Below are 25,236 nucleotides of genomic sequence, written 5' to 3' on the forward strand. Positions count from 1 at the left end.
AGCTGAGTAGAAGCTGGAGTAGGGGAGTTGCTGACTTGCCTTTCCATACAGGTGGTTATTCCTTTTTGCCTTCATTATAGCTCTTTTTACTCACTTATCTTATACATTACATACGTTTTGTAGCTTTCTGTCATCCTCCACCAGTCAGGGGCTTTCTCCTGCCATCTCTCTGAAATAGCATGCAAGTTAAGTGCTGTTCCTGCGTGATTCAAACCTTGTAACCCACCCCACGCGTTCTGGTAGGTTTAAAATCACTAGTGAGATCACCCACCCACTCGTCACCAAGTATTTTATTCATCATAGGGTAACAGGTCAAATATCTGCCTCGTAAAAGTGTGCATCAAGAAACGCCACAGCAGTGCTGAACAGGAGAGGGAACAGCGTTTTCTGTTTCTCATGTTGCTGTTGACATCCAAATCACTCAGTCTTGTCTATTTGCTTTCTCACCTAGGATGCAAAAATGCTAATACCTGCTAAAAGTTGAAAGTTATGCAAATTTGATATATTGGATCATGAGGTGGGATGATACTTATCAAATTCTTGCAAATGACAATTTTTTTTAAGACTTGCCTAATTTTTTAATGTGTGAATTGTATAAGAGGGCCTTTAGTTTTCACTTTTTTCTTACTTTCTAACAACAGTTGAGACCCTTCTTAAAATCAAGTTAGCTTGATTAGAATTAGTTTCCTAATTCTCTTGTTGAAGGATTCCTTCTGTCTCACTGACTTCTACAGTGTGCCCCTACACATCTTTTGGGCATGGCCTGTGACTCCATGGCAGACCACATCTGTCACCCCCATTGATGGTATCACTTTTGTGATGCTTTTGGAAGCAACCCTCATATAGGAGAGGGTGGCCTGATATTGGGACTGTGTGGATTAACTGTGCAGGCTGGGACGAAAGGAATTGCTCCTGGGGTGAGCTGGGCTTGCCTCTCTTCCTCCTTCACAGGCTTGGTGTTCCTCTTGAATTCCTTTTCCATCATGGTCAAATGCAAATATGGAGATATCTCTAGCAAAAGGGGGTTCTTAGCAGCCCTCGTGCTACCATGGTCAAAGGACAGAATATAACATATTGCATGCTGCTTTAATCCAGTGTGAGAAGCTTGTGAATCTGGATTAATACAGTTGAACATAATGTGGAAAAAAATTATAATTTCTGCTTTTCTCAAGCCATGCTGGAGAGAAAAACACTGGTCACTGCTGTCCCTGGGCTCTCACCTGTTGTGGAGCCACCACTGCAACTTGAGGGGCTGATCCAGGCTGGTCAGATAAGATTGAAGGACTGTGGAACCTGTGGCCACTTCCCTGGGCATGGAGTGCCCTGTGTGACGTGGCCCTCCACCTTAAAAATACAGCTTCTGCTATTGCGTGCCACCTATGCCAAAGCTTGCGTTGGTTTCTGACACTTTTTCAATAAATGGGAAATTGCTATGACTACTCTAAGACTGGCTGCTGCTTTCAAAAGCTACAGCTCTGAGCATCTTTGAAGCTTGAAGAAGTTTTATTTCTGATTTAAAGGAAGGGCCAGAAAACACTTTGTTAAAACTTTTTTATTTTATTTTTTAATAGGCATGATGAAACTACTGCACTGCACTCAAGCTGCAGTAAAAAGTGAGATGCTGTCAGAGGCCACGAAGCGGGTGCAAATGAAAACCAGAGGTAAGGAGTCAGTGTCCCCAAATTAATTCCAGCAAGAAGGCGGCTGCTTGGTTTCGGACTGCAGAAAGCAAGTTATCCTTAGAAGCAGAAGTACTTGGTGCAGGAGAACTTGGTGCTGCTGGTATCCGGATGGTGTCGTGGTGCGGATTTGGCTGTTTGTGTGCCGAGGGGGCAGCGGGCACTGTGGTGTGCAGCGCTGCGCATCGTCTGTGTGCGGCTGGTGTCAGCTCTGCCGCGGGGACTGTAGATGGAGCTGCACTCTGCGATTCCCCGGCCGCGCTGCTCGGAGCTGCTGCGCGATTCCTTCATCCCCTTCTGCCCATCGCAACCTCTGTGCAGGGCCCCTGTGTCCAGACCCCCTGCATCTGTGGCCTTTGGGAGCTGAGGTGGCGGAGAAAGGAGTGCAGCCCATTCCCGGGGCATGTGTGGGGTGTTTTCTGAGCCAAAGAAGCCTTCCCGGGAACACCTAATCCTTGGGCTGCTTCCAAGCCCTGCAGCCACGGGGGACCCTCGAGGTGTGTCCCTCTGAAGTCAGCCCTGGCAAATGTGCCCTGACCAAAGAAAATAAATGATGCGGGCTCCAGATTTCAGCAGGGATGAAGGATTAAGTTGCACCTCTGAAGAATGTGCTGGGTGGGAGTTTAACTGTTTGCGCCCCGGGAAGAGCTGGCCAGGCACTGTTGCAACAGCATGAATTGAAATGTGCCTTGTAATTTACTGCTAGCCTTAAGGGAGAGGGGAGGGACCAAGGGGGAAGGAGAGACCTGGCGGATGCAAAAGGTGGGGATCAGAGCAGGGGACCTGTCCTGTGCTCTGCTGTGGGCTGAAATCATCCTGGGAAATTCAGGATGCCTCTTGGAGCCCCACATGCAACTTGCAGCGCTTGATTAGTACATGTTTTAATGAAATTAGCACAACCCTCTGCAAACCCCCTCGGAGAAGTGGTTAAGAGCTGCTGGAATTTGCCAAAATTTGTTACTCAAAAGCTGCTGGAAAGGTGTCATCTCTTGGTAAAAGATGCAAAAAGGACATCCTGCCCTGCCTCCCTCAAGTATTTCTGGTTTCCCACAACCATCTGTAGCATCAAATATCGAGTACATTATGTTGCTGAGCCTTAAAGTGTAAACCCCACAGTGGAAAAACAAACCAGACATTTTTATGTGGGTTTCTTTAAAGGTATTTTCTTAACCAACCAAATCACTGGGCTATGGAAACTATAATAAATAAATAAATAATGATGCAAAAGGAGGCTTATGGTTTTATTTGCCCGCTCTCCTCCTATTGCATTAAAGTTTGGAGCCTTCTTGCAAAGCCGATTTGATGCTAAGTTTTGTCCTCACCCTAGAAAGTTGTCCCTTAGGTAAGCTCCCTGAGGATGATAAACCCACAGTGCTATTCCCTAGCGTGTGCTGTGTTCCCCATAGGAATATATGCAGTTGTTAATGTGCATATATATTAATATGGGGCTGCTTTGAAGTGACATGTTTGTGTGGGTTAGACCAGAGATGCCTGTCTCTCCAGTCTATTGGAAATCGTCTTTCCAAATGTCTTTATTTGTCCTTTTCCTGTTTTAAAGGTATAATGGGTTTTAAATAGAAGCTGTTTTTTTGACTAAAAGGCCTGGTGCTTGCAGCAAGGGGCAGTTCCCAGAATCAGGGGAAGATAAGGTACAAGGGATGTGTAAACAGGGTATTATATTCACCTTTTTGAAAGAAGGTTTTTATGAAAAGATGCTTTTCTGCAGTAGTTTCCTATTCTTTTTAGTTTACTGCAGAAGGAGAATGAATCAGAAAATACATGGGTTATGTGTGTCTTGGTCAGGTATCACTTATTTTTTATTTTCTTGTTAATAACTTGGCAAGTTTCCAGGCGTTTTCAAAACATTCCTGATATCCAGACTGCTACTTTTTAGGCTGATGTGTATTAAGAATGAAGACTATGATAGTACAGTACTAGTGTGCAAAACATGTCTGGGTTCATGAGTCTTACGAGAAGCCTATTAAAAATACTTTGCTAAAACTCAGTAGACAAATTGTTCAGAGGCTATTGAAGAGTTTTATATAACATATGGCCCTTTATTAATAAACTTGTGCTTTGACCAGAGAGTCCATTGGAAAATTCAGAATTAAGGCTAAGAAAATGAATTTGCCTCTTCATCCTGCACTGCTCCAGAGTGTGGTGAGCTAAGGCCATATCAGCCCAGATTTTTCGTCTTAACTCTCAATCTTTTTCCTTTTGTGGGTTTAAGTCTGGCTCTTGCTGTTACTTATATGTCATTTTTGTGGTTGAATTATTTCTCTTCTTGTGCTCATAAAATTCAGACATCTAAGATGATGTGCGCCTTGAAGTCAGACCTTTGTTTATACCCCTGAAACCCATCAAATTGGAACTTATCCTTGAAGACCCAGAAATTGCAGGAATTTTGACTTGTTATATTTTATTGCAGCAAGGCAGAAAGCTACATGCTAGCTGGAAGCGATTTGTGTAACACTATTTGTAGCCTGCTCTTTTTCTAGGTAGCTGCCAGGTAAGAAGTTTTTTCTCACCTGCTTCTTCACTGGTATGTGACATCCAGCTGACATCCAAAATGTGACAGCAGAATAATCATTGCTTTTAGGATCAAACATAAAGCAGTACTGGCACATAGGAAAATCAGGCGCTTTTTGTCTGCTTAAGAGAAAAGAGGATTTGAAAAGTAGGGAGGAGAGCCGTGCAGCAGAGCTTTAGTGCAGATTAGAAGAGCAGAGCATTTTGGCTTGTTGGGCTCCAGACCAGCCTATTGCATCCCTGATTTGATGATGTTTAGCACTCTGGCTCTGTTCCCAATCTTAGGGTAAGCAAGTATTCCCCTGTCCTGGTCATGAAGACCTTGTGCGTATAAAGTGTTTGTATGTGTGTATTTAAGAGGCTCAGATGAGTTTTTCTGAAGCTTTCCTGACCGCTTTTGAACCCAATCAAGCTTTCCGGTAGACTTCAGAGTCAAGCGGGAAGTGAGAAAACTGGATTGTAATCAGAGAAACAGCCCATGAACTGGGAGGTACACGGAAAGGTGCCTCTTGGGCCTTATTAGATCTGAAATAGCACCGAGGACATTCTCTCCCCCTCTGTTCTGGAGTAACCAGATCTGAGTGGTTTCTTTCCTCTGTTCCCTTTGTAAAGTAGCTATGAGGAAAATTACAGAGCAGCCTCAGCCAGGAAATCCATCTGGTATGAGAGGGGGCCAAAGCACAGCTCTGAGTACTCAGAAGCTGCCTGCTCTCCTGCCTACACAGCATCTCCTTGTCCCACTGATGGGCCTTCAGCTCTTCTCCAGCCCCCAAGCAAACCTGCCTCTGAGTCCCCAAGGGTTTAACACAGTGTTTTATGTCCTTGTGGAGGTGGGGTGGTCTTGCTTCCCTCACTCTTGGTATGCTGCATGCAGTCCCAGTGCCATGCGGGACCTTGGAGCCATCAGGCCTACCTGTGACCACCATGGTTGCCCACGATGGTGGAGATGAGCAGAGGGAATGTCAAGGGGGAGCACTGGTTCTTCTCTACCCAAATGTGGGCATGCTCAGTGAGGAATGGGGAGAGAATGGTAGATGCTCAGAGAAAGTCCTGGAGCCAAAGAAACTCCATGGCAGAGCTGCTCAGATAAGCGGCATTCAGGTTCACACCTTGTTCCCAAAACTGTCCCCACATTCTCTCCTGAAAGATTAAATACTCTCTTGGGTTCAGAGTTTTTAACCAGCTTTAGAAGTTGGGAAGGGGAGAAAGGTAGCTTGGGGTTGGATTTCATTTTCAAATTGAAAGAAAACATTCAATTGAATGCCACAAGTTGTGTTTTTTGTTTTTTGTTTTTTTAGGAAAAAAAAATGAAACAAGTCCTCGATTCCAAAATGAGAATTTATGTGAAAAGGAGACTGTTCTTGCTGGGGAGCTCTGGGGTAGCTGGTCCTCCTGGATGGTCTGTGCTGTGCCAGCAGCACAGTGGGGCTGGAGCATCCTGGTGCAGATCCCTCTGGCAGGAGCCATGCTGGCTTTCCAGGAGGCATTTCTTGAAGGAAAAGAATTATTTTGGCAAGGAAAATAACTGAGCTTGGATTAAGTGGTGAAAAGCACAGGAGGAAGATGGGGATAGATGGGCTGAGGAAAGGAACTCTTCCTTGGGGGAATGGGCTGATATACAAGTGTTTTTTTCTAAAATAAAAATTTCTGCAGTAGTTTCCTGGGATTTTGATGAATCCTTTCATGCCTGGGACTGCAGCAACCCTAAGTGGCAGGTGAAAAGTAAAATTGACCACTGCCTAAGTCCACCCCTGCAGTGGCTGTTGCTGCCTCTAATATTTAACAAAGTGCTCAAAGACAGGCCTGGACACGGCTGCATCAGTGTGTCTTCCCGGGCACCTCATGTGCCTGGAGCAGAAGCTAAGGGATGTTCAGACCTCTCCTTTTGCATTTTGGTGATCCTTGGAAATCCTTTGGTGATCCTTTGGAAAGGAGACTATTCTGATTTTTAGGTGGTGCCTTATGTCTCTCCTGCAATGTGGAGGCCCTAACCCCCCGCAGTGACAGCAGGACTCGCTTGAAACGGTTTCAGCAGTGCAGATGACATGAGGAATCAGGCGGCTGACATTTGCAAGGAGACTGAAATGATTCACTTGGTGTGAAGATGCACCAGGCGGGGAGACCCCCGCTGCTGTTGCTGTTTGGGCTAATATTTTTAACTGCCCTAAATGGTGTAGAATATCATATCCCTTTGGAAGACTGGTTATAATTTGAAGAAAAAGAAACATCTCCTTGGATTTCTTGAGTAATGGTTATTTTTCTAATGGAGATGTTAGATGATGGTGATGCCCTAGGACCCTGGACAGGAAGGATCACCACCTACCCTGATTTCTATGCTGCAGAGACCCAGATGATTTTTAGCTGTCTATTTATGAATTATTGATCTTTCCATTATGTAAATGATGGAAGAGATTGCCACCCACTTCCAGAGGATGGTGGAGGAGGTGAAAGTTTTAGCAGCAAGTATATGGGGTGAAAGCAGGAAAAATTTCTTACTGTTTCTAGATAGTACTAATACCTTCTCTGTCCTCTGAGTTGCACTAAATCAGATCAAGCCAATGAAGAGCTGATTTTATCCTTGGGTGCCATAGACTATGATTCCCAAAGATATGGATAGTGGTCACAGTGAGGATGATGAGGGTGGCTGTGTGGTGGAGGGGAGATGCTAACACTGCAGATGAGAGCACTTTGCTCTGAAAATGTGCTGCTTTTTCTCAGAGCTCTAGCACACTCAGTGATAAGATGCTACTGCAATTGATGCACAGCTTGTGCCAAAAGAACCTAAATGCTACCAACAAATACGTTGAGAATGCAAAAGTTGATGTTGTATTTGAGTTGGGAAGTAAATATTAATGGCAGACCATGGGTTGCCTTTTCTTGTTTACCTATGTGCCTTTCCCCATGTCTCTATGATGTTTCTGGGATGGCTGCTATCCCCAGCCTGGAAGTGAGTGCATATTTTGAGAAAGGGTTGCATGTGGGATCAGCAGGGTAATGCTTTTTCCAAAATTTCTCCTAGTGAGCAATTCTGCACTTAGCATAAAACAGACAAGAGAAGGAAATCAATTTTTTTTCCATTTACTTAATACGAGGAGTTTTAGTTATGCTTAATAGATACAGAATTTAACTTCAGGCATATGGATATTAAACATGTGAGTGAAAGGTGCTGAGGTGACGTGTGCCATAGTTGTGCTGAATGGTCAACGTTCTCCTTGCTGCCCACTCTTTGCATGGAGAAGTGTATGAGTTATGTACAGCGTAAGCCTTCTCTCCAAGGGCCAAACCATGCCATGTCTGAAAGCAAAGCTTTTAGAAGTACGGCATCAGTTTTTCAAGAACAGCTCTCATTTAAAAAAGACAGTTTCTTTAAGGTTTCTTTAACCCCATTAACACAGCTGTTAAGAACATAACCACCAGACTGTGTTTATTTTTTGTGGGAATTCTTGGCAATCACTCAAGGGATGCTATTTCCCCCCACTTATTTGCTGCTTCTTCCACTAGGGGCAGAAATTCAGCTTTTTCCTCCTCCTGGAGAGGAGGAAAGCTGCCATCAGAACTTTCTGCCCAGGCCTGTCAGAGGGATAGTAGCAATAACCAGTATGTGGTTTCTGGCTGCTTCACATTGATGGGTAGCAAAGTCCTGTGCTCCTTATCACCTAATAGAGTACTTTTTTCCTTGAAAGAATGGACAAATTTGACTTTGAGGCCCTGACCCTTGAGAGTCCAGCAGATGCAGTTACTGTCTGCCTGTGTCCACTGTGCTTGCAGTGCATTAAATTGTGCCATAAAATATCAATGCAAACAGTAATGTGCATTCTCCCATTTCCTAGCTTTTTGAATGAAAAGCATTGCTCTCATACACTTAGATTCTCCAGTGCATTTAAACCTGCACCTGTGGCTTTTAGGCAGGAAGTGTCTTGATTTTTCTTTAGCAATTTTGCATGATAGGACCCTGCATGTACGTCTGTTTCTGTGCCACTCTGCTCTCCTGGGATTTTCATGGCTGTCTTACCTTTTTTTTACCTGGTGGTGTTGCAATGGCTTGCACTTCATGTCCACGCAGTTCTGGTGATCCTGTGCCATATAGCCATCCTGATGCTACTCTTTGCCTTAATCTTCCTCTTTGTAGCTGCTTGAGCACCTTGGCTGATCTCCTGAGCTATCTTAAAGATTTATAACAGACGTCAGGGTAATTCACTTCATGAGCATGTGATGGTGCCTTTGTCTGATGGGACTTCCACACCTCTTGCAAATAATACCTTGAATTGAAAAACTCTTCTTTTTTTTCCCCCCCCTTGTAAAGGAGATGGTAAAACTTTTGGAAGTAGAATGCAAAACCCAGCATTGGTAATGTCATTAAGCTGAAACGCATATATCAGAATGGCAGTGGTGCCAGGAGCGGCTTTTGGCCAGGCCTGTATTTCTTAGTATATGCGATAGAAGCATGTGCAATTAATGATTTTGGCAAAAGGAACGCTGTAGGAAGAGCACAAACTAGGAGGTTTGATGGTTTCTGCAAAACTCTGTGCCCATCTTTTCATGCAGAAAATGAGTAAACCATTGCTGTACATGGGATCAGAGCATAACGTAGCACTTTGTGATGGAGTTTGTCAGGGAGCTGTATTCAGAAGATGCTGTATATTAAAACATAAATTTGGTCCAAGAGAAAAGAAAATATATCTAAGGGTAGATGGAAGATATCCTTGATACACAGGAAAAAAAGTTAATGGTGTAACTGAGAATCAGATTTGTCTCATCAGGACTTTTTTCTCTGAATATCCAACTATGTCAAAAATCAGTGAGAAGCACCTTTGGATGAAGGCCTGTGTCTCAGGATTTTAGTATGAGCTGTAGCTGGTCTGAGTTTCTATTTTTTTTTTATAGTGCCCTCTTGAGTGCTGTGAAAATAACATCTGAACTCCTCCAGCTTTGCTGGGAAGGGTGGGGGGTGATGGGAACAAGTGGACCTGCCCTGTGTCTGCTGGCTGCTCTGGTAGTGCCCTCCTTGTAGTGAAGTTCTCTCCATGTTCAAGGGAAAAGGATGGATTCACCCAAGTGCTGACCTCTCTCTCCCCTTCCATGTCCCCTCTCTTGGCTTTGGTTCTCTTGTTCTAGATGGATTCTCTGCCTATTCCCACTTGTGTTACATAGGAGATGTTGGCTACCCTTAATTGATGTCTACTGATGCTTTTTCTACCTTCAAGCACAGTTGCTGCTGCTGGTCTGTTGTGCCTGAAAAGGCACTAGTGATTGGGCCCTTCTGCTTAACGTGGCTGAAGGGCTGCTTAGAAGTGACAACCATGTGGTCATTTCTGTTGGATCAAAGGCTTGAAAATACCTGACTCCCCATGTGGGCTCTGGATGAGTATCTCCACAGTCCTGTCATTCAGCTCTGCTGTTGTTATATAGTCTTTCCCTTATTTTTGCAATAGATTGAGATTCTGTCCCATCTGAAAACTTCTGATGTTTGTGGGGCTAAACAAGGCTGAAAATGAAATTATTGCGGGCAATGTAAAATCAGACCTTTCTGTTTTATGCAATTGTTTTATGCAATCCTGTCTTCCACTTGGACAAGAGAGGAGGAAGAATTTGCCTTGGTTTTCTGTCAATAAAAGGCAAAAATCAATTATGTGAGAAGGCAAACCCATCTTCAAGAGCATCAATAAAATCACAGGACAATCAAAGCAATAAATTTCTGTGTTCCCTTTGGTAATAGGCTGTGACTATTGTCTGTTTTAGCCTCCTCCATGCAAACTGAATGGGAGCTGGGCAACCTGGAAACAGAGTGCAGCTTAGCACCAGGCCTGTGTTTGTACATAGCACTGGAACAGCTGGTTTGGATTTTAAAAATTCTATTTTTATTAGAACGCTGACTCTTGTTTATCGTTATTGATTTTATTGGGTTATTATTGACTGACTGCACCCCATGGGCCTATTAGTGAAGTGCTAGTAAAGCATTAAAGGAAGACTTGGGCTTTTCAGTGCTTTGTACTTACAACACTTGCTTTTATCACTGACTTTTAGCTAGCTGCCTAGCTACAAGCATGGGTAGTTTTACCCACCAGAGATTGCAAAGAGTGAGACAGGAAAGAATTTTTTTCTTCTGTAGGTTGAAAAATGCAATATTTTAATGTTTATTTACTGTTTTGATGGACTAATTTTCATTCTGAGAAATGTATGCATTTTTCTCATAGCTAGGACTTCTGACTAATATTAGAAATACAGAAAAGTTGTGTTGATTTCTCACTCCACTCCGATTACTTTGTTCTAATTTGTATTTCCAAGTGGAGCGAGTTTTGATTTTTTGTTGTATTTTTTAATGAAACTACACCTGATGGTCAGATAAAGTAGAAATAAACATTGGCTGTACTCTCGGACAGGTTGTGTGTTGGTTCCTGTAGACACTTCAGGAGATTTTAGGTACAGTTGCTTGCTTTCTCTTCCTATGTGGTCTGCCTTTCCTTGACACTGTCCTCCCTTGATGGTGCTCCCACTCCAGATTCCTTTTGCCTTTCCTTTTGATATTTTTTCCTCTTACCTTCATTTCTGCAGAGCAGGAATCTCCCTTTTCTTTATGTTTTAGTCAAGGGTGGTGAATCTGGCCTTACTGAACTCTGCAATCTCCATTCATCAGCCAGGGACTGGTGTAAGTGGCACTAAGCAAACACAGTCAAGGACATGTGAAGTATATGAGGGAATATTTACAAAGGAATAGGAATGACCAACAAAACTGGGGAAAAGAGATTACACATGGGGAGGACAGCTGACCAAGCTCTAAGAATATCAAGGTTTTCCTGTGAGATAAGAATTGAAGAGCAGGCCTGAGGCCACAAGAAATGGGTCAGGTAGGGCTGTGAGAAGTGTCCTGGCAGTGGGGAAGGATGCGTGCTCATAGTCCAGCTGAAGAAAGAAGAATTAAATCCTTTGTGCTTCCAAAACTGCAATCAGATGAGCAGAGGGATGGGAATGCAGAGGGGCCTCTTTGCCATTAATGGTAGCAATCTGCTGCTCCTGACTGCTAGGAGGATCAGTCGGGGAATGACAGCAATGGGAGGAAAATGAGGCTTCTGATGCTGTGCGAGAGCAAGGAAGTCACTGTTTATTAATTATGAAAGTAATATTTTCTGTCAGACCTACTGCTGTGCGTTGTGATGGCTTCCCTGGCAGGCATCACTGCTGAAGTAAAAACAGTGACAAAAAGATGACTCTGCAATGTAATGCCCATCTCAACTCAGGGATCACCTTTATTCTGCCTGTGAACATCACGTTTGGGGGAAAACTACAAGAAAATAGCTTCTGATATTAGATGGACAGAAAGCTACAAGCGTGTGAACCACAGCAGTGGTCAGATCTCCATTAGCTTTAAAACCACTGCTTAAAGTTCACTGCATTCCCTCTCCTTTGGTAGGTGAATAACTGGCAAAGGGGGTATTTGTGCACCTTTATTGCAAGGCCTGGATGTAAGAAGGTTGTGATCAGAACAGCAAAATGCTGCTGGAAATCATTTAGCTGCCTGAATTATATGCAGTGAGAAAACATGCATTATAACTACAGATGAAAAGTTTGTTTTTTAAAAAGTGATCTTGGTGCAGGCTGAGTTCACAAAGGATGTTCTTTCCCACTTGCAACCAGTCTAATGTGTGAAAGCATCATTAAATGCAGCAAGCTTACTGCTAACTTAGTTCAGATAGGAAGACCATTTTTATTTTAAAAGCAGTCTAATTTTTTCTTTGAATTTCATGATGGGCACTGTAGATAGAAGCCAGGCATCTCCAGTTACTCTTTAATTTGCTGGTACAATCAAACAGCTAAACACTCTTACAATTGACTGTGCCCACAATTTTGTGCTTGACTGCAGGTGCAAAATTGTGGATGCAGAATTAGAAGATGACTTGATGATCACTTAAAAATTTGGTCAGTTACTGTTTGAAAGACTTTCACTTTGCTCTGTTACATAGAATATTGTGTTTTCTTTTCTTGCAGAATCAGAGCTGTTCACTCATTCACTCTCAGGAAGAAATAACCTATCTACAAACAGATGACATGTTTATATTCCAGAACCAAAAAGTGCAGATACAAAGTTATATTGCTTTAAAGTAGCTTTTACAGCTTTTGATAGCTGTCTGCCTCCCCTAAAACTTAGCAAACCAACTGATTGTCCCACTTAAGCCTGGTGGGTTCCTATTTGTTAAGTACTTGTATTTATTTTTTCCTTAATACATTATGTGTGTATTATGAAAAGGAATCTAATGGATGAAGTACCCATAAAGTAATTGTAATAATAGCTATCTTTGGTGATTGTGAATATGGATATTCTGGGAATGAGATGCTATATTTTCTATTTGACAAAATACCTGTGTTACACTTAACAAATCTTTAGCTGATAGTATTAAATATAGTATTACTGTATGTGGTCCGGTAGCACAAGTATTACATAAAGGCCATTGACTTGTGTGTAGTATTAAACCCTTCTTCCAACAAACTATACAGACGCTACTTTTTTGGCCAAATTCAGCAGCACCATACCCATGCGCTAGGCAAACAACTGAATGATTGTTTTATAATAATGATAATAAGCTCTGCAGTCCTACTGTAGATGCATGTCACATAATCTGAGTAACTGTAGATTAAGAAGTTCAGTGTAATTTAGATCAGCTAAATTATTTCTGGATAGTGGTACACAGGATTTCCATGCGAGCCCATTTTAGTAAACTTCAGAAAGCAATCGTTTTAAGGACTAAGATTCAGTCTATTTTTGAAAACTATAAAAATGTAAAATATGTTTTTTCGGCAAAGAAAAACGTTACTTTTATTCGATTATTGAAATACGCTAAGATCATACAGCTGGTTGAGGCTTTCAGCTGGTCTGCCTGTTCATTCTTATGCTGTTCATTCCCCTTCCTTGATGCTAAGAGACATGACATGCTTGCATTGATGAAAGATGGACCAGAGATGGTCGACACACTTAATGTCTCTGTGTTGTACTGAAGTATTGCAGTGCATGTGAGGTGATGTATGGCAGCATTTGCTCTGAGAAGGCATAAGACTCCATTGAAAAATCAGAGGAATAGATAGGATTGGTTTGCATACTATTTCTTTGCATCTGTTTCTAATATATATATATTTGTAATTTTGAGAAGATTTTTTTTGGCAGTAAGCACTTCAGTCTCTGCTGCCACACTCCCCATCCTAATAATTGTGGGGCTCAGAACAGTCCACCCAAGGCAAACCTAAACCTGTTGCTGTAAGGAGTCTCAGAAATGGGAATAGTGAAGACCTTCAGGTTTCCTATTTTCCTCAGGACCATTGAAATGAAGTGTTTGCAGGAGCCCTGTGCTGATGCACTGGGCAGGAGGCAGCGTGCTTTGCAACTGCTCTTGTTTATCACCCAGAAATGGCTCTGACTTCCCCTGCAGCTTCCTGGGGTTAGACTTTTAGTGGATATCAGCATTTCGCTTGCAAAGTCCATCTCTGTGTTACTTTATTATGAATAAAAGGTGAAGTTTTGGCCCTGTAAAAGTAGATGGCCACATCTATGTGACTTCTTCAGGACCAGGACCTCTTTCCACATGCCAAGGCAACTGCTAACGAACTAATCTCCTGTGTGTCTGCCTGTTTGTGATAGTCAGTGGCTCCAGTATTTTTCCTATTACTCTGATTTTCTGCAGATGCCCTCTGAAAGCAGCCGGTGTGATGGCCCTGGTGCTCCAGTGAAGCTCTTGGGAGTCGCCATGGCTCTTTGTCACGCTCATGTGTTTTTGTTTATCTTTCCCTCTGTCCTCTTGTTGTCTCCACCAAGTTTGTTGAACTTTTCGGGGACGATGTAACATCTCCTTTGGAAACTGCCACCCTTAACAAATTTCTCTACAACATTTTAGCTCGCGTGTGATAGTTTTCTCTTATTTTCCTCTTTTCCTCCTACAAGTTTCTTTTTCCTAGTTGATCACAGCATGCCCCAACACTCTCTTCCTCAGTTCCTTTTCCTGTGCTCTTCTCTATCCCCCTCCTTGCTCTTTTATTAATTCTTCCTTGAGTTATTTTCCTAGGGCGCGCTCCTCTCGAGCCCTTGCCAGTTTTAGCAGCCTGTGATTTCACATGGAAAATCTGTTGCCAGAACCCCTCCTCCAGAGCACTAATGGCCATCCAGCAAGCCTGCCCTGCCCTCCGTCATCTAATTTCGGGCTCTGAGGGGGCAGACGAACCAGATGGTTGGCACAGGCGGGGATGATGATTCACCGCCTGAAGCCCTGGTGTGATGGGGGAGCGAGGGGGACGCCTGGCATTGGATGGAGCCGCGCGGAACCTGCGGCATCCACGCAAAGTTGGGCCTTAATCGCCTGGCTGTTGTTTTCCAGATGTCCTGATCGTGGGATTTATAACGGTAAAGATTGTATTGACAATATAGTGTTTCCCAGCATTGGCAGTGTGTTGGTTCTGTCGCAGGATGTTTGGGTCAGGTTGATGCTGTGCGTTGCTCCTGTGCTTCCATTTATTTCAGCCTTGTTTTCTTTTTTTGAGTTGATTCATTCATCTACTTTCCACTTCCTGAAGGCTGTACATTTTCATTTATGTGATCAATTAGAGCTTTCGGGGTGATTTCGTCATAAATTGGGCTAAAAGGACAACCTTTTAAACATAAAAATAAAGAGGAAATGGAGAAATAAGGATGGAAAATTGCAGAGAGTCAGCCTTGTGGCATGTATCTCGAAGTTGCCTAGATCATTGTGGCTGTGACATTACACGCATATATAGACTGTAAGATGCCAATGCAATTGTGGCAAGTGTAAGACACTGCAGGTTATTTGGATTGGGATCACAATTTTCAAAAGTGTGAGTGTCCATGGCACCTAAGTCTCACTGACTTTTCATAGGAGCCTGCAGCACTCAGCTCCTTGCCCTGTTCAGTTTGGAGCTTGGCAGCAGCGGGAATTTACATCCATGGGTCCACAAATACAAGCTCCAGGTCAGGGACCAACTTCAGCACCTTCTAGGAAACTGCGTCTTTTTATTTAACTCTTTTGAGCTTTTAAAAGTCTTTGAAATGAAAGTAATTGATGTTGTAATAACAAACTCCCCCGAATTCCTTGTTGTTATAGTGTAATTGACGGGAAAGACTGAGCAGTCAAAAGAAAAATATTCACTTTCATTTAAAGTTTTTTGTGATGCTGGTCCAAAATCACCATAACTCATGCTACTTAAATATGTATATGTATGTGAGTATATGAGCATGTGTGTGCATGTGTGTAAATTCACGTATGGGCTTCTTGGTGTCTTAGGACACCCTGAACCCCTGTTCAGGGAAATGCTTTAGACATACGTGTGCTTGTTTCTCACCAAACTAAAACTTCAAAGGCCAGCTTGGACTTCACAAGGAACATAACTTTGTGATTTTTATCTCACATTGGGTTCTGGAAGTCTCCCTTATCTGATGCTACTGAATATGGCCAGTGAAAGATGTGTTATTTCCTTTCCCATTTGAATGTACTTGTGAATAAACACTCTGAATTTCTGTGTCACTGCAAAAGCATAGGAAAGGAAGGTGAACTAGGTGAGAGAGAGACTAATACAATTGCATCTGGTAACAATTAGTTGAGAATTTATGAGAGTCTGGTTTATGCTCTGAGTTATTACTTTTTTTGACTGTTTTCCAGGGTATTTCTTGTGACTTCACTTTCCTCACTGTTGGGGAATAGGTGCGTTTGTCATTACAGGCAATATTAATACAAGTTTGATTGCAATTCAGGTCTTTGAAGAAACTGTCAAGGAATTACATATTCATTTCATAACTTAAAAATGTTTCTATTTTTAATAAGGATTTTGTATATATAAAGAGCTTTATTCTGGGAGAATCTTCAATAGATTTTAATTTAAAAGAAGCTTTAGGGTGATATAATGAATGCTTGATTACTTTGATCACAAAATGAGAGGACTGGAGGTATATGTACTGTGACACGTACTATGTCTCAGTAAGGATACCTGCAGAGGTAGCTGGCTCATGCTGAATCCTCCTTTCCAGAAACCATATATTTTATCAGTAGATTGAGGCAGATTTCCTATGTGAGAGTTGACCAATATGATGATGCTGGTCTTGGTCATCACGACTGCAGTTGTTAATGCAACTCCCCAAAGGATGGGCAGCAAGGAATTTTTAGGAAAAGGCGCAGCATTAGTAGTAGTAGTTCAAACAGGTGAATTAATCATGATTCAGTTTTATATTCCTTCATTAAAGAGCCAAATAAATCCAATACAATTTAGAGAATATTATATTTCAGTAGAAGCTCTTCTTTCTTCTACAGTTACTCCATATCATTTTCTTCTTTGGGAATATATACAAGTCACTCCTAACTAAGAAAAGCAGGCTTAATTTTTCATTTATGGTTGTAGCATGTATCAAGCAATTTCAGAAAAACTATAAAAGTGAAAGAAAAAAACAGAACACAGTATCCATAGGAAAAGTGATGAATAACCTAGAAGGTAGGTGATTTATGTTAGGGAACTTTATGATAACATAGCAATGCTTTATATTTCCTTGCTGTGTCCCAATTAATTTCAGGCTGCATTGCAGACTGAATACAGCTTGTTCGTTTGTTAACAAAATACACATGCAATAAGATGAGCTCAAACTGTGTTATTTCTGTCTTTAAATACTTCATACATTTTGATTTTAAGTACCCTTTTGGATGTGCCAGTTCCATTCCCTGTGGAAATGCCAAGTTAGATACAAATGGGGTTTTTCTTCATAGTGGTCCACGATGCTGCAAATGTTCCTGGCAGGTAGTGCCTCCTCAAAAATGTTATTTGCTAAATTGTGGGTTAACTGCACAAAAGTCAGACTAGATAATTGGGAAAGCAGCTATTGCAAGGTAGGGTGATATGTTTGCTTGTCCAATGTTTTGTGTTTCCCAGTTTGCCAGGGCAGTCACTGTTTTATTTGCAGAACTGCAGGGTAAAACAGGAAAGGAGCAAACGCTGCAAGGAAATGGGAAGCCTTTCAAAGAGGGGATGCAGATTGGTTTGCAGCTTTCTTTGGCTTTGGTGAGTTACCCAAGTGAGGCCAATCGTGTTCCTAAAGACAGTCCCCTGGCATCCTTCAACAAACAGATTTTGCCCTATGTATGAAATGTTTAGCTCCGTGCCATATGAAGTAAAGGTCACCTGAACAGAGATGCTGCAATAAAGGGCTGCCTGAAAGTGCTTCCACTGAGCGTGAATAGCTGCAGTATTGCCTTGAAAACTCTGTGCTAATTGATTAAATTCCCAACAAACTGATTTTAATTAGCCATACTAGGTTAACTTTATTCTTCCTTTTTTTATGATTCCCGGGGTTTATCAATGGTGCATATACAATCCCAATTATTTATTGCAGAAATATTGAAAGTAGTAGAAATATGAATGTTATAGAAACTGCCTTTTTCATATTTATTTGGTAAAATGCAGCTGCTCTTGGACAGCAAGTAAAAGAAGATTCCCTTTTTCATTGGTGCTGTTCCTTCTACATATTTGCCCTCAAATTGCCCCCTAAATCCAGTATCCTTCTCATGTCCTTCAGCTAACAGTCACTGTATGTATCAAAGGCACATGCAGTCCTCCTGCACTTCTCATTTTAAGGATGCTTATAATATATCTTGAGGGTTCAGAGCACCCTCAGGTATTCATTCAGCATATATATTTTAAGTAGGGTTAAGCTGCCTTGTAATGAATTATCTACCACTGTGGTGATTACCCAGAATATTTAATATCTGCTCACATCTTTTTGTGGAGTGAAAGCTGTATGCTTTAGATCTTTCTGCAACACTTCTTTTTATTTCCATTCCGTGATAGTGAAAATAGCTAGATAAATACAAATTTTTGACTCTATGGTCATAATAATCCATAGTAGTGGATTTGTAGCTGTCAGATAACTTCTCAGCTCTTGCATGGCTAATATTTGCTTTCTCCAATTTTACACCATTTTCCGATGGTGACAGTCATTGTAATGGCTCATGTGGAAATGGGGTCTAATCTTATGATACAAGGTCTAGGGAAATAAGTTGAGCAGAGTGAAGATCAGTCTACTGATCTGATTCCCATTCCTCCACCTTGCATGTGGAGGACTCCCAGCTAACTTATTAAGAAGTTATCTATTAGCAAATTAAGTACTGTTAAATTAAGTTAATCAAATTAAGTTAATTTTTTTGAAGGCAGACATTATTCATCATTGCAACTAGGTTTCAATGCCTGCTCTGCAGGCCTTCAAAGGCAGTTTCAACGTGTGGCACATGAACAGAATAACCTCCGTGCCTCTTCTCCCTGCTCTGCTTTTAGACACATTCCCTATCCCTATGATAGACAAATGGCCAATTGGTTTTGTGAGAGCTGGGCCAAGAAAATATTTTGATTAACTGGAATGGCCCAGTTTATTTAGGTGTTGCAAATTTTGGCCAAAGGCCGCCAAATGTCTTTAAATGAGACGCTGTAATAGGTGATGATTGTGCAACATGGACTTGGAGCCCAGGCTGAGAACATTAAATTTATTACAGTACCCTCCGAGCTTCGATCTCAGTTGCCAAATAGGCTAATCTACTAATTCACTCTGCTCCTAGCTGCTCTCGGAACAAAACCCACTTTGAAGCGTTTTCCATTTGCAATTGTAATCAAAGGACAAGCAGTGATACAAGAAATGAAGCAATGTGGGTGAAGTAGAACAAAATCATTTAGTGGGCTACGGAGGAACAATTTAAAATGCTTCCATGTGCCAAAAATGAAAGAAAGAAGGCCCAAATTCCTCTGACTTGAACAGCATATCAGAAAATGAATGAAATCACAAAGTATTGGCTAGAAATCTGAGGCTTTATATATTTATTTTTAGGGTTTAAAGCGCCTGCAAACTTGACGAGCAAATGCCAGCACTGGAAGAGCAGTCTGTTGCACACAGGGTCAGTGTGATAGCCCTTTGGTTTAGTGAGCTGAGTTTGGGTGCCACAGGGAACAAGTGGGGATGAAAGCAGCATCAACAGGGTTAAAGACAGCTGTTTGGAGACAGAAAGGTATTCCTGGGTAGAAGAGTTTGGGGAAGAGCTCTCTGGTCACCAGCACTCGAGTTACTCAGGGATAACACGTTCCCAGGGCATCTTCTACCAATTTCTGTTTTTGTTTTTTTTCCCCCTCAATCAAGTCTACAAAGTGGATACTTCCAAAACTAGCTTGTTCTTTTTTTATTACTATTTTTTTTTTGCTGTAAATATCGTACAGAACCCTCCAGCTGTGTTCCCCAGGCTCAATTAGTGCTTTCAGTTCATATTAGACTAGAGGATGCATCCAGCCCTCTGGAACCCAATGCAGCCCCCAGCCGAGGTCTTCCCACCAGCAAGACCTTGCTCCTGGCACATCTCTCCCATGTCCCAGGCCACCAGGCATGGCTAGAGGCTCCTCTTGCTCTTCATCACCGCTGATTGCACTCAGTTACAGACTGCTGTTATGTACTATGAGCACTACCTGATGTCTGCCAGTTTGTAGGGGCTGCCAAAATGTCCCGAGAAACCTGCTCCAGTTGGAGAAGGGCACAGAAGAGAAGCGGGGATGGTTCTGAGATACTCTCAAGAGCGGGACAAGCCCCCCAATGCAGGTGATAGTGAATTCAGACATGTTCTGTAAGAGCAAGTAAGCTAGAGGATAAAAAGAGATCTTTTTCTGTATGTAATACAAAGCATCTCTTCTTTAGACTTTCAAAGAGTTCTTCTGTTTCTATCCTTGGTGACTATTACTGGTTCTTTTTCACTAGTCTTCTCTTGTTAAGCTTGCTGTTTTCTCCTTATTTTTCTTTAACTCTAGAATAACACCACTTTTCCAAGGGATGATGGGTCTAGAAAAATAGTTCAAATGAGGACAGTTGCAGAGAAGAGGAATGAAAAAGGCATTCAACTATTTCAGCTTTTTTAACGCCGCAAAGCTGGGGCTGAGGAAGCACACTATATTTTCCATACAAACTTTGGGATGTGGGCTCAGCAAGAGGGAAGCAAAAGGACTTTAATAATGTTTGTAAATATTCAGCCTATTCCTTTGCTGTCGTATGAGGACTTTGAAGCTGTGTTTCCCTAATACTGGGACTTACCTACATGGCTCTTGCTGTGGTGAAATGAGGAAGGGACTTTCTGAGCATTTTTGTCTTTTCTACAGTAATTAAAAGTTACAGAAGTACAGTAAACTATGGCTTCTTAGAGCAGGCTTAAGGCTGATCTACATTTTGCAACTAAGCCTAATTATAAGTCATGAACTGAAAGAAAATCATCATTTTTTTCCCCTCCCTCTCCTTTTTCTGTGCCCAGCATGACACATGGTTGAAAGTGGGGTAATAAATGTATATGACTATTTGAAACAACATAGATGAATCTCTGACTACCCGGGAGCTTTTCTTATCTGCATAGGTATAAAACCCCTTATATATAAGCAGCTCTTAATGATTATTTTGAGTTAATGGCCCTCAACTACTCTTTGGGCCATCGCCTCTTCCTTGATGGTCATTAATCCTCCGGAGATGCCCTGTACATTCCTTGTAACTACTGAAAGTAGTTTGTAGCTTTTAAAATGTAGTGCCAGTATTTCTTAAGCACGCACTTATGTACAGCAGGGCAAAAGCTCTGCCTATGTGTACCCACGCAACCCTCTGACTACCAGACTGGAACGGAGGTTTGCAAGGCTGGAGAGGTTTTTTTTAAAAAAAAACCATGTATTGTGTACATAATATTGCATACATAATAGATGGGAATGGTTCCAAAACAATCTATTGCATAATTACCTAATTAATATAATCTGTAATAATTAAAAATCCTTTGGAGAATTTGTGAAAACATTTTACTATGCATGTGTCGTAGATAATTTTTAGACTTAATGTCTTGACTGTTTGCTTTTTTGTTGTTGTTGTTTTTAATTTGTTCTTTTAAATTGCCAATGGTATTATTGCTGCATTGTGGCCCAATCACTTAACAAATTTCATTTCTCAAATGGAAAGGATCAAAATTTCTCCCCCGAAGTGCAGTTCATAGACAAGGGCAACATTTGGCTGTTGCCCTTTCTGTCACTGGCAGAAGCATCGAAGTTAGGTTTACCTAAGTGGATAAGGCTTTTCCAACTCTTGGAAATCTTTGATAAGGAAAAATGAAAATTAGAGTTAGAAGTGTAGACTTCTGAATCCAAAAAAAAAAAACCCAAAAACAAATCAAAAGATTCAAAATTGATTTTGAGGAAGCATTATATTACTGTACTTTTGTGCACCAGCATAAAATGCTCCCATGTCTGTAACATTGTCCGTTCCTTTTTTGGTGCTTGAATGATGGGCGTTGAAACTAAAAGACAATAGCAACATCTTCATTGTCCTGGGCAGTGAACCTCCCTTCAGCCACAAGTAGAAACCTTTTCCACGTCTTTTTACCCTGGTGATAACTAAAAAGTCTTTCAATTATATGAATCTGATAGAAAAAATACTGTGCTTGATAACAGCTTAATATCAGATGATTAGTTAAAATTGGGGCACCCCCACTTCTATAACTTTGATTCACGCTTACTAAATCAGGAGCAGCTCTGAAGTGAGGCAAGAAACGTTGCAGGAACAAGACTCGGGTCACTTCAAAAGACCCTGGCTCCTTGTCTGGGAGAGAAATTGTCTTTGAATAAATAATTAAACATACTGGACAGCATTAAGTGTGTGGTCAATGCAGGAGATGCTCAATGAGTAATTATTAGAAAATAAAGGATTTTTTTTGCTTTATCTAAGTGTAGTATTGCATCAAATTGATTCTTAATTGTGGAATCCATTTTTCACCTCTGAAGAGCCACTTTATAGTTTGTCAGTGTAGTTTGTTGTTTAAGCTTGCAGTAGAACTGGTAATAGAAAGAGTCTATCGTACCCCAAACTAAAATATATATCTTGTTAATACTTCTTTTTCCCTTTACAAGGGATTTTAATTCCTTTACCAGTGAAAACAAACTACACAACAGGGTCATGCAGGCTTGTTGATCCTTGTGCATCTGGTGAAAGATCTCCAAGTCACAAAAAGCCATTCACACGTGTCCATCCTGATCAGTGATGTCCTGTGCACTATGCTAGTGCATAAAGTGTTTTTTCCACCTGGATATGACTTGTAATTCAGAGGCATCACTTAATTTATTAGGTGTTTTTTTCTTTTTTCCTAATTTGTTTTTCTATAAAACAAAATTTTCCTATCACCCTATAGAAAAGAACATAAATATCTGTTTTGAACTCAAATGGGGAGTAGAGATAAGCCCAACTGTATGCTCTTTGTTTCTCCAGACCAGGGGTTTCCAGGTCACCTGGCCACTTCTTCTTTGCACAGTTTTTGCCCACAGTTGTTAAATAACTGTATTACTGTTAAGTAACTTCTTGGTTTTCATAACTCAGGCCCCTAAAAGACTTCTTTTTTTAATCTCTATTTCACAATCGCCATGAATCATATGATCAGCCTAAGGATATACATTTTGCAAATCAAACCAGATTATTATTAGGCTTAGCTCTTTCAGCGTGAACAAGAAAGAAATAAAAATACCCAATGTTTGTTGTGCTGACCACTTGCAGTTCCTTTCTAGAGCTTCCCAAATATATCCCAAGAGAGATAACAACTACATGAAATATATGTAGGAGGGTCCTCAGGTAGTTGTAAACTGGAATGTGGAATGTCCAGAAAATGAAAAGCATTTTCAAGACTTAAATGAGAAGGAACTCAGATATTTCCATGATCTTGTTTTTTTTTTTTTTTTTTCCCACTGGCAGGAGATTTCTTGAGAGAAATGGTGCCAGCAAATTAGCATTTCCAGTCCTTTAGTATACATTCCTGGAAGTATTCTTTTCCAGAGAGAGCCCTTGAGCACTTCTGGGAATGACGGCAGCGTGCTTGGGATGGCTCCAAGCGTCTGGCATGAGGTGTGCTCAGCAGCCTTGGCGGTGGCTGTGGGGCACCTGTGCTCTATTTGTGGCATTGCACCTTTGAAGTTTCGCCTTTTTGACTGTTGAAGACGATGATGTGCCTGCCAGGCCCGTCTTGGTCGGCTGCCATGACTCAAACAATAACCTGCAACTTCTCCTGGAGTCAGTGCTCAGGTGTCACATATCATTTTCACTAATTTTTTTTGATAGCAATAATATGGCGATGACTAATGTTCTTCCTCCGCTCTTGTTTTTGTTTTTCCTGCGTCTTTGCAAACAGTTATGCTAATTTAAAATGAGCAGCGGTCGTTGGAATTATTTGTGGCCTCGTGGTGCAGCAGGACGCAGCACATCACTTGAAAAGCTGCAGTATGTTTTCTGACATCATCGTGACCTGATGTAAAACATCCTGTGACAGGTTGTATTGTACAGGTGTCACTACATTTTGCATCAGAACTCTGAAAATACTTTTTGTCGGGTGGCTAATTGCTTTGTATTCCTCTTTTGTAGTCTCCAAGGCCAACACCTTGGTGAGATGAGGAGGAACAAAGGAAGCAGGACTCTACATAGGCAGGCACCAACCTCAAGGTGACCCTACTTTGCTTTCCCACTCTGGCTGCGGTGGTAGTTGGCCCTGGACAGCTGCGTTCCGCTGCTCTGTGGCATTGAGTTGGCAGCTTTGGACTCTACAGCATTTTTGTAATGACTTCTTTAAAGGTTTGAGACCTTCTCCAGGCAAGAAGGTCTTCTGGTTCATCTCAGGTCCCACCACAACTGCATTAATGTTAGGGAATAGAACCTGACCGTGCTTTTCTCTGAGGGACATGTTGCATCAACCAAAGGAAGGACATTTATAATATACAAAGTGCTCATTGCTCCCTCAAAAGGCCTATCCCTAGACTTTTAACTTTGTGTAAAGATTAAATGTTTGCCCTGCTCTAAGCTTTGAAAGAACAAAGTCCAGCATCCCTAGCTATGATTTATTATTGCTGAATTAAAATCATGTCTATTTAAAACAAGTCTAGGATGTTACTGACTTAAACTGAAGCAACTGGAGTGTTTCGTATGGATCAAATATAGTCCATAATTAACCAATGCCAGCATTAACGTTGTTACTGACAATTTACAATTATAGTCCATTTACCCAGTTCTTTATTCTGTGATTATCCAAAGGAAACCCATGATAACTATCAGCACAATTAGTAAAGCAGACATTTGAACTTGTTTAAACAACTGAACATGAGAAATAAGAAAAAGTATTGGAGGATTTTATAGGTGTTAGGAAAATTGGCCAAGAAACTATCATGAGCATGCTAGTGACTCATCTTTTTCATTGTGTGAAAACGTTTTAGTGATACCTTTCGATAAGACAGGGATACCTCTCAGGTAATTACTCAACTGTGACCAGTTTCAGTTTCTTTCTTAACTCTTAAAACTGACAAATTGAGAACAGTTTAATTGGGCTACTCTAACATGGAGCTTCCTGGAGATCACTGGTTTAGGCTTGAAAACTTTGAACCTTGAAGCAGAGCTTTCTGCTTCTGGTTAAAGCACATCTTTTTAAAAACAAACAATCAAAAAATGCACTCCTGTGGTTTTGCTTAGTTCTCCTCCTCTCATCCGCATTCTATATATATAGTATGGGTTGCGTGGAAACATTTATAGTTCATCTTTTCCTTCTCCCATAGAAGGTGTGATGAAGCAGAAACTTAAGGAGAAAATGAAGTCATGAAACCTCTGTAAACTGCATGTAAAAATAAATGATCAAGACTGAAGTGAAGTGTGAAGTAGGTATGTTTTAAGTGGCTCTAGAATACAGATTCCCAGTAAATTTGTTGCAGATGACATGATTCATATAGTTTTATTGCATACAAAAGTTTATTTTGCAAATTATCGGTGCTTTGATACCACTGTAGTGGGTGCTTAAGGAATCCTTAAGACATTAAATAGATGTAAGGATGTAAATCAGGTGCTGAATACCAATGCCAGAAGCACACACTACGGGGTTTTATGTTGGTCAGGACTAGGTTATGTGCCCTGTTTTAGAAGGAGATATTTATTACAAGAAAGTCTTCTTGATAATTTTTTAATGGTGTGCAATGGTGCATTATT

General features: G+C 41.3%; 1 long non-coding RNA gene across 2 annotated transcripts; it reads left to right on the plus strand.

The window, feature by feature from the left end:
* LOC112948604 lies at positions 1 to 24,767 on the plus strand. Of its 2 annotated transcripts, XR_003249654.1 has the most exons (4): positions 1 to 51; positions 1,572 to 1,661; positions 23,405 to 23,542; positions 23,635 to 24,767. It is a non-coding gene; the product is annotated as an uncharacterized LOC112948604 (long non-coding RNA). The 2 variants fall into 2 exon arrangements; XR_003249653.1 differs by lacking the exons at positions 23,405 to 23,542; positions 23,635 to 24,767 and having other exon boundaries at positions 1,572 to 2,653.
* Positions 24,768 to 25,236: the final 469 nt, after the last annotated feature.

Source organism: Nothoprocta perdicaria, unplaced genomic scaffold (assembly GCF_003342845.1).
Source record: "Nothoprocta perdicaria isolate Ctin4 unplaced genomic scaffold, notPer1 scaffold_27, whole genome shotgun sequence".
NCBI classification, from domain to species: domain Eukaryota; kingdom Metazoa; phylum Chordata; class Aves; order Tinamiformes; family Tinamidae; genus Nothoprocta; species Nothoprocta perdicaria.